Below are 17,889 nucleotides of genomic sequence, written 5' to 3'. Positions count from 1 at the left end.
ACTAGCTTGCTGCATGCAAACATCATACAACTTTGATTGCAAGATGCTCACTGCATGCTAAAAGATGATTGTGGCACTTTCTGCGGCCACACTGCATGCATGCAAGACTAGCATTATGCTCATCACAAGCTTGCAGCAAGCCTGCTACAAACAAAAGTTTTAAACTCTGATTGCAAGATGCTTGCAGCAAGCTAGTAGATGATTATGTAATTTTCTGCATGCATGAGAAAGAAAACTGCAAGCAAGTCAATGATTTCAGGAAGGAAGTACACTGGGATAACATAATATATTTTGACTGATATGCACTTATATAAAACTTAAAGTGATGTCATGTATGAAGTGTTTTGGCAGTCATGTTTTATCATGTTTGGGAAGGATAGCAGACAGAAAAGGGGACTCTTTTTGGTCTCACTTGAAAAAACAGGTATGCTTACATAAAACTAGAGGCTCTAAAGAGCCTGTGTCCCTCACCTGCATCTTCAACAATAGCCATTTTTTGGTAAAAATTATCATGAAAGGGCAATAACCCTATAAAGAGTTAACTGACAATTTCAGTCAAGTTGACATATTTGTAGATCTTGACTTGCTGATCATTTTTTCTCAAAAAATTTCTCTGTATCTATAATAGTTTTCAAAATGATAGACAAAAATGAAAAAAATTGATTATATTTGACATTTAAGATAGATCAGGTGTCTTCCGTCATCTTGGATTGTAAAATAGCAGCAAACAATCGGTCTAGATCTTTAATAAAATGGGCAAATTTTGAGAGATGTAAAACTCTTCAACTAAATAAAGAAAATTATGATTTTTATAATATTTTACGACTGTTTCTTACAAATACAGAACATTCATGTTTGATTAAATTTTTTTCAACTTTGCCATTTTTAACCATGTTTAAGGGGAGATAACTCTGACAAAGTTACTTTTATGTTATGAGTTTAGCTAGTTTGTTTTGTAGCATGTAAACGATCTGTGACCCAATTTTTTTTTTATTTTCTGAAACTTGCATGTTACCCCTATGTTCTATTTTTAGCCATGTGGGCCATCTAGGTTGACAGACGCGGTCATCAGACATATTTTAAAAACTAATAAGAGCTATCTTCTCATATTTTATCTTTAAATTCTATGGTTTAGTTTTCTTTTTATCGCACAAGATATGAGTTTCCATGCATAATCTATACAAAATTTTACAATTTTGCACAACCTGTAGCTTGAAAAGAAGCCCGGTGACCCATACTTTTTATTATATTTTTGAAAAAAGCATGATATAAACTACATTTTGGCAAATTATTATTTTTTTTTATTGATTATGATTTAGACCCCCATCTACCTTAAGGGCTATAGCTCCTAATAGAAGTCTTCTGACAGTTTTGACGTAAATGAACAGCAGGTAGATCTCAACATTCTCAACATTTCTGCTCCTGTCAGATTTTCTCTATTCATAGCTGTTTTCAAGATAATAGACAAAACTTGCATTTTATCCCTATGTTCTATTTTTAGCCATGTCAGCCATCTTGGTTGACAGACGGGTTCATTAGACATATTTTTTAAACTAACTTCCCCAATAATGATTGTGGCCAAGTTTGGTTAAATTTGGACCAGCAGTTTCAGAGGAGAAGATTTTTGTAAAAGTTAATGGACGATGACGGAGTACGACGGACGCCAAGTGATGAGAAAAGCTCACTTGGCCTATTGACCAGGTGAGCTAAAAACCTAAGAGTTAATTAGACAATAATGCTCTACATCAAATGGATATATTTTAGATTCTCTTACTGTGAGCAAAAAGGAATAATTGCAAAAAGATCAATTTTATAATGCTGAACCTGCCAAATCTCCCTGTATGAAAGTAAACCATCGCTTAATATAGTCTTCATTAAATAGCCTTAATATGAGACTATATATTTGGAATATGTATGAAATTAACAATTATATCACTACATCATTTGTTTGAGTCCAATACTTGTCAAATAATGCTTTTTTCCAACAAAATCAAGGGCAACTTGGGAGAGGACAACAACTAATAATAGTATTTTTTTTTATCCTGTAGTACCTAAATGGTGTACTTTGTCTGCACCAGTTCCAAAACGGGTGGTCAGATTTACTTAGGGTTCCACAATATGTCTAGTCTAGTGGTGCTATAAGGGTCTATTAAGGGTACTTTGAGGGGCCAACAGAAGGGAGGGTTAACTGTAGAACCTTATGGGATTTTAGAAAATTTTATTTAAAATACTATAACTTGGGAAAAGTTAGTGATAGACACATGGGGTCTTCAGTAATGATCATGGAACCATGTGGCCTACCTCAAGATTAAAAGGTTCACCTATGACACTGCTATTTAAACATTATTTCTGAATTTACACAAAAGTAAAAAAAAAAGAATCTAAAAAATTGAAAATGTTCTTCATGATATAACAAATCAAATGAAATATAGGGTGAGTCCCCATGGGTGTCTTCCCCACCCCCCTGCCATCTGTGAATGTTCTTATATCGTGTAAATGGTGGAGATCCCCGCCCCTAAACCTTATATATATATATATTGTCTAAAAATAGCAACAATCAACATTCAATCTATCTAGGTGTTGATCAGTTTGAAGATAAACTGATGCAGTTACTAAATTAAATTATATAAAGGCCTAAGAATGTAACTTTAACACACTAATGAGTGTTATAAAAATAGTTGTTATATTTTATATATTCACGCAATATTTCGCTAAACAAATTAGCTTCATCAGGCACGTGCAGCCATTCAGGTAAAATTCGGATGCTTTAAAGAAATTTTTGCAGCTTTTTGTACATGTCCTTTAAATATATTTTTGCAGCTTATTGTACATTGCAATTATTAAATCAAAACAAATAATTGTGTTAGTTAAATAGTAAAAAGTTCAAGATTTATTCCTTTGGTTTTTGATAAAACTGTTTTTCATCTCTCTCATTCAGTCCATCAGGTTCAAGAGTAAGTAGCTGATGCATCCAAAATCACTCTCTCTGTTTTCTACTTTGGGTGTCCCAATTTTGGTTGACCTGTATTATTTGAAAGGTGATCACCTAAAATAAATCTTGAACGTCTTACTATTTAACCACATATATTCCAGTTTGTCATACCAAGATGATTTGAATGATATACAGGTTTAGTCCCCAACGGTCAACCCACCCCTTCAGTTTGAGAATGTTCTATTATCTGGAGAATGGTCGAGATCCCCACCCCTAAACCATATATTTTCTTCAAGATGAATTGAATGAATAATAGGGGGAGTCCCAAGAGTATAGGAGACTTCGTAACAGCATCCTGTTACAATGATTTCTTGATCTGCAAGAAAACCGTAATCATCCTCCAATCAAATTATTGCTCATCCTGCAATCAAACAGTGATCATCTTGCAATAGAACCACAACATCCTGCAATCAAATGGTAATCATCCTGCAATAAAACCGCAATCAAATAAGATTGCGGTTTGCTTGCACAACTATTCTGCACAGTTCCAATTACATGTACTGTCAAATTGCTACCATGCATGCAAAAATGCTTGGGGCATGCATGCTTGCAATTAATGCTTGTGGTTTTGGTTTGGGATATGCTCATCACATTTTCAATGAGTTGAAACTAAATGATGTTAAGATGTTACTACAGGTTTTATCATGGAACTTTAAAATGCTTAGTCATTCACTTTGATTGTTATGGTGACAAATAAAATGAAGAGCTGAAACAACTGATAAATTGATGTTAGGCTTAATACTATGTAATATCAGTATAATGCACTTAGTTTAGACTTATCTTACAATATGTTGACTAGAATCTACACAATGTTAAGTTGAAAGTACATGATGCTAAGCAAAGATTGCACTATTTTATCCTATCATTAATATTTCACAAAAGGCTTATCCCCTAGGTCTAAATGACAATATCATTGGCCAAGGGAACATATCTAAAACTTCCTCTATTGGTATCATGACTATTGTTGATAAAAGACAATGCAATCATAGGCTTCATGGCAATCCCATTAACCGCATTCAACGAAATAAACATCTTTCTAATTTTACACTTGATGATTTTTTATCTAGTTTTAAAAACAATGGTAGACATCAATTATTATGCAAACTGGGTCAAATGCCAATTATTAAATTACAAAATATTTATAACGAGTGTTGTTAACTATTTAGTTTAGTAGTTTAGTTATTAAGTTTAATATTCAGTCTTTAGTTCTATGTATCTTTGTATTTACAGTTTGTAACTTGGTGGGTTTAGATTAAAGTTGTACAGAGAACATTTAAGTAATTTATAGTCATTTAACAGTGGTAGCAGAGCTCACAACATCCGGCAAGATGGCGACTGCTCTGAGTTATAAGAACCCACCAAGTTTGACAATAGAGAAATCATACCAGCAATGGAAGAACGAAGTGAAGATGTGGCAACTGGTTACAGAATTGGACAAGGAGAAGAGAGGCCTAGCACTTGCATTGTCTTTACAAGGAAAAACAAGAGAAGTAGCATTAGAAATAACACAAGAGGATCTGAATGTTGATGAAGGAGTTGACAAATTAACAGCAGAATTAGATAAACTGTTTGAAAAGGACAAGATAGATCAAGCTTTGCGGGTCTAAATGGTTACATCAATTTTTAGACACTTTTGACACTGAAAATGAAGAAATAAAAAGCAAGGAAAGTCATACACCTTTCAAATTTGGTGATGGTCAAACAGTGTATTCTTATCAGTCTGTAAAGTTACCTCCCACAATTGGATCTCTAAATTGTTACATAGAAACAGAAGTAGTTGATTGCGAAATACCTCTATTATTAAGCAAAGATTCTTTGAAAAGAGCACAAACAGTTCTTGATCTCCATAATGATAAAGTGACTATGTTTGGAAAACCAGTCGATGTTCATTTCACTTCAAATGGTCATTATTGCATAAACATTAAAGAAAGAAGAAATGGACAGAAAAATACTGCAGTGAGTGAGGAGGAAATCCTTAAGGTTGATTCTGGAAAAGAAAGAGGGGTATTATATCAAAACTGCATAAACAATTTGGTCATGCCTCATCTGAAAAGTTGTTATCCCTATTGAACTCTGATACAAAAACAATAGTGAATGATGTTTGCTCAAAATGCATTGTCTGTTTCAAGTTTCAACGTCCAAAGCCAAAGCCAGTTGTGGCATTTTCCCATGCAAATGATTTTAACCAAATTGTTGCTATGATTTACATGAAATTGATCATAATTTCTACCATTTGCACATAATTGACTTATTTAGCTGTTTGAGTGCAGCAGCCATTATCAGGAGAAAGGACTCACAGTTAGTTGTTGACAAATTCATGCAGATATGGGTTAGTGTATATGGTGCTCCTGAAGTTGGAGTATACACTGACAATGGCAGGGAATTCAATTCTCAAATTTTTCGTGATATGGCTGAAAATCAGGTGAGAAATTCAGAAATGGAGATAAAGTATACTTTCTTAGAGATAATCAATGGAAAGGACCTGGTACAGTAATTGGACAGGACAATGTTGTTGTGTTTATAAGGTATGGAGGAACATATGTAAGAGTGCATGAATGTAGGATTTTAAGAGATTTTGATGGACAAAATGCAAAGAAATTAAAAGAAACCACAGGAAAAGAGGGAATCTTTGAATGAAAGTATCAAAACTCAAAGCTTTGTCAAGAATCAGACTAAGCATGAAGTCCTTTATTATGATAGTGATGAGGAGGAAGACTCACATGTCAACAATCAGTCAGACAATGAAAGTGACAATGGAGCAGAAGAAGGACATGCATCTGAATTGGAAAGTCAGGTAGGTGACTCAGAATTAGACAGTGATAATCCTGTGAATAATCAAGGGCATGAATCAGGAGAAGAAAGTCAATCAGGAGGTGACTCTGAACTGGAAAATGATAATCCTGCAAATCAAAGGCATGGAATTACTCTGCATCATGAAGATACTCCAGTGAGAGAACAGAGCAATGAGCAAGCAACTTCTCTAGAGGTCAGTAGAAGTGGTGAATCCAAGAGTAATAAGGCTATACTTTTAAAAAATTCGTAAGGGTTCCGCGGAACTTTTGCTGTTAATCACAGGCTCAACAAAAATGAGGAAAAAAATTAATAAAAATATTCCTCTCTATACTATCTTTTGATTGTAAGTAGCTTCTGTCCAAGTTTGGTAAAAATCAAGGATAGTTTATGAATCTAATAAATGTTTTAAAAACTTAAACTGCAGACTGTATGTAATGTTAACTGGAAGAAAAACTAAGTCCATTTATAAGTAAAATACGGAAAAAATGGAACAAAATTTAAACAAAATTTCCTTCTAGATACTAGCTTTTAATCATAAACAAGCTTCTGTCCAAGTTTGGTACAAATCCAGGATAGTTTAAGAAAGTTATTAAAATTTGAAAAACTTTAACCACAGAGTGAATGTAATGTTAACTGGCAGAAAAACTAAGTCCATTTATAAGTAAAATACGGAAAAAATGGATTTTTTTTTTTACAAAATTTACTTCTGGGTACTATCTTATGATCATAAACAAGCTTCTTTCCAAGTTTGGTAGAAATCCAGGATTGTTTAAGAAAGTTATTAAAATTTCAAAAACTTTAACCACAGAGTGAATGTAATGTTTCCTGGCAGAAAAACTAAGTCCATTTAAAAGTAAAATACGGAAAAAATGGAATTTTTTTTTTTACAAAATTTACTTTTGAATATTATCTTATGATCATAAACAAGCTTTTGTCCAAGTTTAGTAGAAATCCAGGATAGTTTAAGAAAGTTATTAAAATTTCAAAAACTTTAACCACAGAGTGAATGTAATGTTTCCTGGCAGAAAAACTAAGTCCATTTATAAGTAAAATACGGAAAAAATGGATTTTTTTTTTTACAAAATTTACTTCTGGTTACTATCTTATGATCATAAACAAGCTTCTGTCCAGGTTTGGTAGAAATTCAGGATAGTTAAAGAAAGTAATTAAAATTTCAAAAACTTTAACCAAAGAGTGAATATTTGTGGACGCCGCCGCCGGCGACAACAACAACGACGGAATGTAGGATCGCTATGTCTCACTTTTTCGACAAAAGTCGGAGGCTCAACAAAAAGGACCAAAAAGTGAACTTTAAAATGCCAGGTGATGATAATCCACGAGAAGTTGTTGTTCTGAGTAGAGCTGGTAAAGCATCTAAAAATACTAAGAATTGGTACAATGTAGAACATAGGAAACCAAAAGACCTTAGAGGTAACAAAATGTCAATAGACTTAAGTACAGTTGATGAATTGGAAGTTGTAAAGTCTGACACTGATCAGGATATGGGGGATGACGAGGAATCAGAAGAAGCATTCTTCAATGAGATTGACTTTTGTGATGAACGTAAAGTTGCATGAACTTGAAAATTGGAAGAGACATAATGTTTACCAAGAAGTTGAAGACTTTGGTCAGTCATGTGTATCCACTAGATGGGTATATACTATAAAAGAAGCAGATAATGAAATACACAGGAAAGCAAGACTCGTTGCAAAAGTTTTCGAAGAAGATTGTTTGGATGAAATAAAGAAAAACTCTCCTACTTGAGACAAACATTCTCTAAGACTCATTCTAACAATAATAATGCAAAAGAAATGGTCGATCAATTCCAGAGACATTAAAACTGCCTTTCTGCAAGGAGAGAAAATGCAAAGAAAAGTTCATCTTCGTCCACCTAAGGAAGCTAATGCTAATGGCAATTTTTGGCTTTTAGAGAAATGTGTTTATGGTCTTGCAGATGCTTCTTTGAAATGGTATGAAAAGGTTAAGAAAACCCTAAATGAATGTGGAGGTACTGAATCTAAAGTCGATCCAGCAGTATTTTACTGGCATGATTCCAATGGTCTGGCTGGTGTACTAGCAGTTCATGTTGATGATTTTCTGTGGGCAGGAACCAATTTGTTTGAAACTGAGGTTATATAAAAAAAAAGAGAGGAATTTAGTGTTGGAAAAGAAGCTTCATAATCTTTAAAATATTTAGGACTGGGTCTAAGTCATGCTGATGATAAAATTATACTGAGTCAGACAGACTATGTTGAAATGTTTTACACAGTATCAATAGATAGAAAAAGGGCAAAGGATTCTCAGCTTTCATCAGTTAAACAAACTGTTCTAAGATCAAAAGTAAGTCAACTGTCGTGGCTTGCAAAACAAACTCGTCCAGAAGGGGGAAGTCAAGGAGGGTTTGTGATTATGGTACTTGGAGAAAATGGGAAAATCAACCCAGTTACATGGCAATCCAAGAAAATTAGAAGAGTCTTTAGAAGTACACTAGCTAGCGAAACACTAGCTTTAGCAGATGGTATTGATTGTGCTACATCACTAGCTACGTTGTATAATGAACTAATTTTAAATAAATGTACTTCAGAAGGAGGTATCCCAGTTCGATGTGTGATTGACAATAAGGACCTTTTTGAGGCCATACATTCAAAGAAAAATGTATCGGAAAAGAGACTGAGACTAGAAATTAGTTACATCAAGGAGATGGTCCAAAATGGAGAGTTAACTGTTCATTGGATTGAAACAAATGGACAAATTGCTAATGTGTTGACAAAACATGGTGCCAGTGCACAGAACATTGTTTCGAGACTGGACTTGTTCATACCGTTTTCATGAAGTAGCTTTATATTGATCATGTGACGCTTACAAAAGTGATATATATATTCTAGAACAGTAGTTAAAAAAAAACAAACAGGAAGAGAGATTAGTTATGATGTGATTAGCAATATCTATAAAACTTTTATTTTCATTTATAAAATTTACATCTACTTAAGAAAGAGAAAGGATCAGATTGTTAACTATTTAGTTTAGTAGTTTAGTTATTAAGCTTAGTCATTAGTCTTTAGTTCTATTTTTATGTATCTTTGTATTTACAGTTTGTAACTTGGTGGGTTTAGATTAAAGTTGTACAGAGAACATTTAAGTCATTTATAGTCATTTAACAAGTGCAATACAATATCGTTTTTCAGTCAAAAATATTTTGATAACATTGAGCCAAATAATTTCTTATTCGTATAAAAAACCCAGTAGAAGTTTAATTTAATTATACGTCAGTTACACCAGACGTCAGTATAGAAAATAATGCTCCTTCAACATGAGACTGTGAAATATCGAAGTTTAGATATGATCCCTATGACCATGTAATTACAAGGGACCTCAACATTGTTCAAGACCGAGAGGTTATAAACTTTCTGAAAAAAGGACCAAAATATCGTCCACCATCGAAAATAAATTAGAAGAGTGTCGTCATGTTATTGAAGATGCTCTTTCATCCTATTGTAAAAAATGGTGTAAACGGAAGAAATCTGACAAAAAGTCACTTGATTCCTATTTAAATAAATGTCTGAATATTGTTAATATTCGCATATCACATTTCGAAAATAATTTAGAAATAAACAAAAGCGTAAGTAATACGCCCATTTCTAGGATTAAAAACAAAATTCAAGTACTATCAAAGCGTTCTGTGTTCGTACCGGCCGACAAAGCAGCCAACAATGTGGTGGTGGTATGACATAAATACTACACGGAAGTCCTTAAGAATGTAATTATACATTCAACTACATTCAAGGCCGTAAGCTCCACAGAGAGTCATATAGTTAATAATCATGTCACTACCACAGCTCAGCTTAAGGCCTCCTCTGAGCATTTGAAGGTCCCCACTGTGTATTGGTTACCTAAACTACACAAAAACCTGTAAAATATCGTTTCATCTCGGCCTCTAGTAAGTGGTCTACTACTTACCTTTCGGTGCTTTTAACGAATTCCTTAACTACTACCAAAGAACTTATCGTTATTTTTTGTAATAAAACATATGAAAACATTGGAATTAACCATTTTTGGAGTGTAAAAAATTCTTTGGATGTTTAAGATAATTTATGTGCTTTTGATGGTCCTTTTGATTTGGTTGACAGTTTTGACTTTTCCACTCTTTATACTACACTTCCACACAATCTTATCAAACAAAAGTTTTCACATCTAATTAAATGGTCGTTTGATAAATCTGGTTGCAAATTTATTTGCTGCAACTCATATAAAGCCTTTTTCTCTAATGAGAAAGGTAAATACGCTAGATATGCTTACTGGAGGTGTGATGAGATGATTAAAGCACTAAATTTTCTCCTTGACAACATTTATGTACGTTTCGGCAATAAAGTTTATTGACAGGTTGTAGGTATTCCTATGGGCACCAATTGTTCCCCTTTAATAGCAGACTTGTTCCTTTACTGTTATGAATTACAGTTTATGACCAAACTCAGTAAAGAACCGTCTAAATTCTATTTAATTGATTAATTCAACAACACATACCGTTATCTTGATGATATTTGTTCATTAAATAACCAAGAATTATCTAACTATACTGCTGAAATTTACCCAAAGGAACTTACTTTAAATAAATCAAATATTAACAGCAATAACTGTCTTTTCCTAGATTTAGATATTTCAGTATTACACCAGAAGCTCTTCACAAAAATTTACGACAAAAGGGATGATTTTTCTTTCCCTATTGTTAATTTTCCTTTTTTGGACGGTGATGTTCCGTTCTTACGGTGTTTATATATCCCAACTGGTTCACTATGCTGGTGTCTGTAGTGATGTTTTGGATTTCAATGGGCGTAATCTATGTATTACTAGTAAATTATTGAGTCAGGGATTTCGTTACCACAAATTACTTAAAACCTTTACTAAATTCTTTCATAGATACAAAGATTTGGTCTGCAAGTTTGGCTGTACCTGTAGAAAACTTATTTCAAACGGAATAGCACATCCTAAATTTTACGGTGATGTTGTAAACCGAACCCAGAAATTTAGATACGATCTGGGTAAACTTGTCAATCCATTAAATAAACTTATTCTAAAAGGTTACCTATTCAACACTGTAATTAAATCTTTGAATATTGTTTTTATTGGTATAAATATTGATTTTGTTATCAGTAAATTAAAACCATACTAAATATTCCACATATGTAATTTCACTGTACTACAATCTGTCGATACCTATAATGTGGCATTGCACAAGGTCATGTTTTTCTCTGACTGTTAATGACGTCTTTACACTAAATCCATTGGATGTGTACTGATTGATATTTTAGTCTTAGATACATGATTTTTTTTATAACTTGTTATTGGCTTTGAACTAGCTGTCAGTAACTGCGAGTACTCTCAGATCTGTACTTAGTGTCTTTTTGTTTTTGGGATGTATAAGTACCCGTCCACGTCCACTCTGTGTTTTTGTTAGATGTTTTTCTATTTGTATCCATCAGATGAGTTAAGCCTTTTTCAACTGATTTTTATAGTTTATTCTTATGTTGTACTGTTACACCACTGTCCCAGGTTAAGGGGAGGGTTGAGCGCTCACAAATATGTTTAACCCACCACATTCTTTATGGTATAGAACCACTAATTCAGGCCCGGTCGGAAAGAACATACAAGAAAGTAGTACATATTTCAAACAAAATAGTTCCTCCGCATAGCTGTATCTTTGTCAATAGGTGAAATATTTGGATAGTTTTGGTATCAAATGAAAGCCTTGGGACTTAGGATCACTGTAGAACTCTCTTTGAAAGTTTTTTTTTAATAATAAAGAAGTATATAAAATTATAATAGGAGGGCACATTTTCCCTGTTGTTCAGATCAGAAGTACCGGTTTTTGTACTATCAAACTTCCGGGAACCAGTACGCTCTAATATGCAATTAAAGGTATGTTGAATTTTTCTGCAGAAGTCAGGATAAGGTATTGTTTTAACATGAAATGACTGCCACTTTATTTGAACTTAAGACAAAGTAGCAATTAATGCTTGAAATTGCAGAATTTAACATAGAAAGCAATGGGGCTATGAATTAGTGGTTTTATACCTATTACTGAAAGGCATGTGAAATCCAAATTTTAGAAATCATACCCATTACAATGAAAGTTGGTCACATTTGTTGTTAGTTATCATGTTACATTAATTTTTTTATGTAACAATTATGTTGGTGTCAAATTACAGCCTTCAAATTGCTACAAAGGGTATTTCAGCCTTTTTTTGGTCATTAAGCATGCACACAGTTAGGACTTTACCTGAAGTTTAATTTTTTGCATTATCTAAGACTGAAATCAATGAAACATGTATATTATGACTGGTTGATAGTATGAATATGGCTTTTGGTCAAATTATATACTGAGTGTTCATGTTTTATTGGGTTTTTAAGTGTATCAGTTATTACAAAGGAAATTGGTGTATACTTATATAGGAATTCCAAAATCTCAATTGAAATGCAGTTTATAGCCAGTTAAGCAAGTTTTCTAGCTGGGAGATACATAAATTGCTCTTCTTGATCCATGTTTTTGCATATAAGTATGATTTTTATCAAATCACTTTCCTTTTTCAACATGTGGAAAAAAGGGGGGACAAAATTATCAATTATATTTTATGTTTGGACCACTAAATTTATATTCAAGGGAGAATTTCTGATATAATTAAGACATATAGGTAAGAAAATTGTTATTTGAGTAGATATTAACAAATAAGAACTGGTGAAAATTGAAAAAGTCTCATATCTGTCATTATTAGAATCCATATGGAGTTTTCTTTGTATAACGCATATGTTACTACCAGTCCAATTTGAGCTTGAATTCAGTGATATAGTGTTTAGACAAAAGCTTTATATGTTTTTCTATGCTACAAATAGATCATAGAAGGAAATTAAGCAAAGCAGAAGTCAATATAACAAGTTTGGTGCTGTTATAGGTATAGAACCACTAATTCAGGCCCGGTCGGAAAGTTTTCTCAATTGAATTTGGTTGAGGCAAACTAAAGTTAGAGAACGGAAACGAAAACTGAATTTTTCTGTTTATAAAGGGGCATAAGTCATGAAAGGTAAAAGTGACGCTACCCAATTTCGAACTTGATCTGTGTTTTGTGGTAATACGCATCGAGTATAAGTTTTGTAACATTTGTTTGAGGCAACCTAAAGTTAGGGAACGGAAACGAAAAAATCAGCAATTTTTATGTTAATAAAGGGGCATAATTCATGAACGGTTAAAGTGACCCCGTCCAATTTCGAATTTGATCTGTGTTTTGCGAAATAAGCATTGTGTATAAGTTTTATAACATTTGGTTTAGGCAAACTAAAGTAAGAGAACGGAAACCAATTTTGGGTACAAACGCGACGGACGGGACGGATGGACAAGGGTAACACTTAATGCCCCCTCTGCTACTTGAGCTGTGCGGTGGCCAAAGTTCTAACGAGAGGTCTCGTAGTTAAGGTCACTGCATATGGGAAAATATCAGCGAATTATTGTAAGGGAGGACAATAATTCAATTGCAGTACATTTATGAAGATATTGATAATATAAAGAATTTTCTTTTACAAGAAAGTTCACGTACACTTGTTTTATAGTAAAACTTAGCCATTCAAGTATATAAAATATATTCAACTTTTTTTTTTTTCAATTTGAAGTTTCATATGACTTTAAGCTTGATCAATGATCCAGGAAATGAATAGAGGTCAGATAAACCTGTCTGACAGACATGTTCACCTTGCAAGGATTCCATAAACAATAAAATCCAAAATCTAAATACACGGTTAGATTCAGCATATCAAAGAACCCCATATATTCAATTTTTGCTGAAATCCAACAAAGTTCAATTTTGGACCCCGATTTGGACAAACTTGAAAACTGGGACCAAAATAAAAAATCTAAATACCTCTTTAGATTCAGCATATCAAAGAACCCCAAATATTCAATTTTTGTTGAAATAAAATTAAGTTTAATTTTGGACCTCAATGTGGACCGATTTAAAAACGGAGCCCAAAATCCAGAATCTTAATTCACGGTTAGATTCAGCATATTAAAGAACCCCAATAATTCAAGACTTTGAAATTAACCCCATTGAAATTGGTCACGAAATAAGCAATCTATACAAAGTATTAGAAAAGTATTGTTTTTGGCCCCTAATTGCTAAACGATTTGGGCCAAAATCAATCCCAACCTTCCTTTTGAGGTATGGAACCTTAAGTACAGTTTCATAGAGCTCCATTCACTTATTCACAAGTTATTGTCCTGAAACAAGAAAAATTAGTAAGGGGTTCTGCGGAACCCTGTGTCTCACCTGCGATTACTGCTGTCAGTGTAATTTTGATTTAAAATGTGAGTCTATTTATCAGTAAAACACAGAATTTAAAAAAAAATCAAACTTTTCCTTTAGATTGTATTTCTTTGTGTTGAAGATTTAGCTTCTGTCCAAGTTTCATAACAATCCAAGACAGTTTACAAATTTATCATGTCAAAAAAATGTAATCCCAGACTTTGTGTAAATGTTAACTGTCAGACAAATACTGAAAATGAAAAAAATATATTTTCAAAAGTTTGCTTCAGACATTATCTGTAAATCATAAAAAAGTTTTTGCCAAAGTTTCAGAAAATTCTACGAGTATGAATGTTATCAAAGTAATTGATGTGTAACAAACTTTAACCCCACACTGTATCTACTTGTTAACTGTAAAAAAAACTAAGTCCATTTATCAGTGAAATACGGAAAAATGAAAATTAAAATATTTTCAAAATTTCGCTCTGGATACTGTTTTTTGGTCATAAACAAGCTTGTCCAAATTTCATAAAATTCCATGAAGGTTTGACAAAGTTATTGATGACTGAAAAACTTTAACCTTAGACTAAATCTGAAAGTTATCTGTAAAAAAACGTTCATTTATTAGTAAAATACGGAAAAAATTAAAGTAAATATTTTTCAAAATTTTACTTTGGATACTATATTTTGAAATAAACAAGCTTCTGTCCAAATTTCATTAAATTCCTTGAAGGTTTGACAAAAACTTTAACCACAGACTGAACCTAAATGTTGACTACGCCGAAGATGGTATCGAGGATTGCTATGTCTTGCTTTCACGAAATAATTTTCACAGGCTCTACAAAAATGCTTGCTTTGTTCCTTAATTCCTAAACAGTTAGAACAGTTAGAACAATAACCCCAAAAATCAATCCCAACCTTCCTTTTGTGGTATGGAACCTTGTGTACAATTTCATAGAGATCCATACACTTGTACTCAAGTTATTATCTGGAAACCAAATGTCTTCGGACGACGAAGCCGACATCGCCATAATTATTATACGGCCGCAAAATTTTGCAGTCGTATACCAATATTTTTTCCTAATAAGCAAGTATTTCACATGACAATAAAATGCTCCGCTGGGGCGCAGCTTGATACGACCGCAGAGGTCGAACCCTGAACAGTTGGGGCAAGTATGGACACAACATTCAAGCTTGATACAGCACTGAATTTGGATTGTAATTAAATATTTGACACAGCATAGGTTTCTGACACAGAATGAAAGTGGTCCAAGAACTTAAAAATTTTCAATTTACCTATTCATACATGTGATGGACTGTGAAACTCAGATCAGGAGATTGGGAAATTTTGGTCAGGAGATTAGGACTCAGATCAGGAGGTTTTTAATCGACATTAATTTTGTTGTAAATGTAACCGTGTGCTGTAAAAATGGTCTTTTAAAGTGTGTTTCTTCAACTTTCCAACCAATTTATTATGTTTATAGTACCCTTGTACTTATAAAGTTTCTCCATCTTTATATTCTACATGTTCAATTTAACATTGTTTTTTTCCAGTATGTTCTTTAAATTTTTTACTTCATATTCTATAAAACAATCATTGCAACCAGAACATTTGTTTAGCTGTCTACAAATAGTTTTTATTTCTTATTTTTTTCTCTTGCAAATAGTTTTTATTTGCAAACTCAGAAATTCATTCTATCTGTAATGTTAGGGTCATAGTTATTATATAAATTTCAATTTAAGCCTTAAAAGGAAGTATAGAATCCTCAATAATTTTCAAATTATTATTTTTTTATTTGTCCTAAGACATTTAAAATCATTTAATAACCATCCTTTTATGATTATTTGTTCAATTTATATTTTATTTATATTCTTTTAAAAATTTTCATTATTAAAAGGAAAGTAACTTAAAACAGGATAAATCAAGGGAAGTAACCCAATAAATACACAGTTTTTGTTACACAACGGCAGTTAGCCTGAGGTAAAAATCGTTGCTTACCAGTATGTTTGACACCCAAGCTGACAAGTGAAGCCATATAATTATGCATGTTAATTGATTTACAGGTAAAATATAACTTCAGGTAATGTCAGTTACACCAGATGCCTGAGATGTTATGTTGGGCAGAAATTTTTCATTCATGAAAAATTTCATACACGGGATTTTTTCAACGGGAGGTCGGGAGGAGACCCCTGAAAACGGGATTATTGTACTCCCATCGGGAGGTTCACATGTATGCCTATTCAAACCATATCATTATTATTTGCTTTTATATATAAATCAGAAATAACCAATTTAAAATGGAAAATATTAAAGAAAAAAAAGGAAAAAAAAAATCCCCCCCCCAATTTTTTGAACCCCCTTATGATTCATCGCCCCCAAACTCAATCCAAGCTTTCCCTTTGTGGTATGGTACCTTGCAGTACAATTTCAGAGAGATTCATACACTTGAACACAAGTTATTGTCTGGAAACTAGAAAAATGCTTGTTTTTTGGCCCCTTTTTGGCCCCAAATTCTTAAACGTTTAGGGCAATTACCCCCAAACTCAATTCCAGCTTTCCCTTTGTGATATGGAACCTTGCAGTACAATTTCATAAAGATCCATACACTTACACACAAGTTATTGTCCTGAAACTAGAAAAATGCATGTTTTTTTTGCCCTTTTATGGCCCCTAATTACTAAAATTTTGAGGGAAAACCCCCAAAATCAATCCCAGCCTTCCCTTTGTGATATGGAACCTTGTAGTACAATTTCATAAAGATCCATACACTTACAAACAAGTTATTGTCATGAAACTAGAAAAATGCTTGTTTTTTGCCCCTTTTTGGCCCCTAATTCCCAATATTTGGAGGAAATTACCCCAAAAATCAATCCCAGTATTCCCTTTGTGATATGGAACCTTGTAGTACAATTTCATAAAGATCCATACACTTACAAACAAGTTATTGTCATGAAACTAGAAAAATGCTTGCTTTTTGCCCCTTTTTGGCCCCTAATTCCTAAAATTTGGAGACAATTACCCCCAAAATCAATCCCAGCATTCCCTTTGTGATATGGAACCATTATGGTACAATGTCAGAGAGATCCATACACTTACACACAAGTTATGTCTGGAAGTTACAAAAATGCTTATTTTTGGCCCCTAATTCCTTAACTGTTAGTACCATAACCCCCAAAATCAATCCCCACCTTCTTTTTGTGGTATTGAACCTTATGGTAAAATTTCAATGAGATCCATTCACTTAAACTAAAGTTAGAGTGCGAAAACTAATGTGTATTCGGACGACGACGCCGGACGACGACGCCAACGTCATACCAATATACGACCACAAAAATTTTTTTGCGGTCGTATAAAAGCTATACATTTCTTTTAAGTAGTCGCTGACCCACGAAAATAAGACAGAAACTTCGTAACATAAATTCATCTGCATACAAGGCCTTCTACCTTAAGGAAAATAAAGCTTTATACAAAGAGTTCTCTATCGCCAGGTTGTAATCCCTATGTCCTGCATTCTGTGCAGGCAAGACAAAAAAAGGGGTAAAAATCTTTATATAGGTGGAAATCATATTTTTAAAAAACTTTTTGCCCCTTTTTGGACCAAAATTCTTCAACGGTTAATGCCATAACCCCAAAAATCAATCCCAACCGTCCTTTTGTGGTATGGAACCTTATGTTACCATTTCATCGAGATCCATACACTTATATCCAAGTTACTGTCTGGAAACCAAATGTCTTCAGACGACGATGACACCGCCATACCATTGTACGATTGCAAATTTTTGCTGTCGTATAAAAAGGATAAAAAAAAAAAAATCATC

The 17,889-nt window shown here is 33.2% G+C and overlaps 1 protein-coding gene and 1 long non-coding RNA gene across 4 annotated transcripts in view; one reads left to right on the top strand and one right to left on the bottom strand.

Moving 5' to 3' along the window:
• Positions 1 to 17,889, bottom strand: part of LOC127701140 (ranBP-type and C3HC4-type zinc finger-containing protein 1-like) — a 494,271-nt gene that overhangs the window by 162,038 nt on the left and 314,344 nt on the right. The window lies entirely within an intron of this gene.
• Positions 1 to 17,889, top strand: part of LOC127701212 (uncharacterized) — a 115,555-nt gene that overhangs the window by 35,923 nt on the left and 61,743 nt on the right. The window lies entirely within an intron of this gene.

Source organism: Mytilus californianus, unplaced genomic scaffold, assembly GCF_021869535.1.
Source record: "Mytilus californianus isolate M0D057914Y unplaced genomic scaffold, xbMytCali1.0.p SCAF_5, whole genome shotgun sequence".
Classification (NCBI taxonomy): domain Eukaryota; kingdom Metazoa; phylum Mollusca; class Bivalvia; order Mytilida; family Mytilidae; genus Mytilus; species Mytilus californianus.
The sequence above is the reverse complement of the archived record's forward strand: the minus strand, read 5'-3'. Positions and strand labels throughout refer to the sequence as shown.